Below are 1,880 nucleotides of genomic sequence, written 5' to 3'. Positions count from 1 at the left end.
ATATATATGTATAACAATCATTTTGCTGTACAGCAGAAATTAACACAAGATAGTAAATAAACTCTATAGCAATTAAAATTGATTTTAAAATAAAATGAAAGGATTTTTTGTTTAAATTGTTTGTTTGGAAGACAACAGAGAAGAGTTGTCGTGGGCTTTGGAGTCTGATGCAGCCTCAGACTGGAATCCCAGTGCCTACACTTACAAGGAGTTTTAACCTCCCTGAAACTCAGTTTTCCTATTTGCAAAATGGGATAACAATGCCTGTCTCAGCATTGCTGAGAAGCTTAAATAAGATAACAAATGGAAAGTCCCAGGCACCAAGAAGGCAGGCAGCCAAGGACAGCTATTATTGTTTCAACTAATAGCGTTACCTTCATAACTTTCAGTCTTTTAAGATTTCTTTGTTACAGTTGGAAAATGTGGTGTCATTAGAACCATGAATTGGGAAGTATTCCCACACACTGATGCCAGAGATCAGGGATACCTTTATCTAACTGGAACCAGTTCAGCAAATCCTCCTCCCAGCCTTGCACAAAGAGGCCTTTACTTTGTTCTAAGGGCCCAATCAAGGCACCAGAATACAATCTTTCTCTTTCCACTATTTTTTGTCAGAGCTACAGGATCTATCCTTTGTCCTACTTGATCCCACCCCCACCAACTCCAACTGTAGATCACCTACTTTGGCAGTGAAGCCAATTTAAACACAGAATAAGAGTCTGCAAGAGACCTGGGGTCAGGTGTCATGATATTGGGGAGCAGAGCAAGAGGCTGAAGGAAATCCAAGAGCTGTGCCAGCATCACCCCTGGTTATGTGAGGTGAGGCTTCACTCTACTTCCTACATCCTCCACCCTCCATCCCCTTGCTACTGTTCCACCCATGAGAAAGTCCACAGTCCTCAGATGGAAAGTACTTAAACTCCAAATCTGCATTGTTTACTCCAAGGAACTCTATGTATTGAGGTAGCCAATGAGAAGGCAGAAAGGAACAGGTAAATTTCCTTGGCAGGTTGAACACAGCCCAACAGCAATCACAAGACATCAGATTATTCGCTTGCGTCCAAACATCAGGAATCAAGAACAAGCCCAGAAGGGGGGCCTCCTAACCACAATCTACATAAGGGAAGTAAGACCTGCTCTTCAAGAACCAGAAGTCATGGAAAATGGTGCAGATTTCTCTGTCACGGGCTTCACGGCCCATTCACTCTGGACAGCCCTGCATGCTGTTTCCATGGAATTGCTCCTTCTCTGCGGCCAGTGATTCCAAATCCAGCAAAGGAGAGGTCCCCTCAAGAGCTCACAGAAGGGCAACCTAGCAACGTGTCCTCAAGCCAGGAAATGAAAGAGCTATATCAGCGGCAGAGAGCTGTATTTAGGGGGTTAGATCAAATTATGTTCCGTTTCTCATACTTCTTCCTCAAGTACAAGTTGAAACAGAAAATGTTAGGAAGAAAGATTGTAGGGAAGTGGTTCTTAACCATTTCTGGGCCACAGACTCATTTGAACATCTACAAAGCTGTGGACTCAGAAGAATATACATAGTTGAAATTCTACTCTTCACAAACAATTTCAGGAAGGACCCTAGGTAGGAACCTCTGCTCTCAAGTTACATTTCACAACAGCTACCATATGGAGAGATACATTGGCCACATCTTCATTTACTTATTGCCATAAGCATAACTTAGTGTCTCTAGCAATGGTTCACAAACCACTCTACATCTCAGAATTAACTACAGCACTGATTAAAAATATAAATCACCCTCCCTAGCCCTAGTTCTTAGTAAATCTGGATCCCCCAGAGGCAGAGCTTAGGAATCTGTATTTCTAACAAGCTTTTCAAAATGATTCTGAGGCAGCCAGCTTCATATCCATACTTTGGT

Source organism: Bison bison, unplaced genomic scaffold (genome assembly GCF_000754665.1).
Source record: "Bison bison bison isolate TAMUID 2011002044 unplaced genomic scaffold, Bison_UMD1.0 scf7180017856872, whole genome shotgun sequence".
Taxonomy (NCBI): Eukaryota; Metazoa; Chordata; class Mammalia; order Artiodactyla; family Bovidae; genus Bison; species Bison bison.
This window is presented reverse-complemented; position numbering follows the sequence as displayed.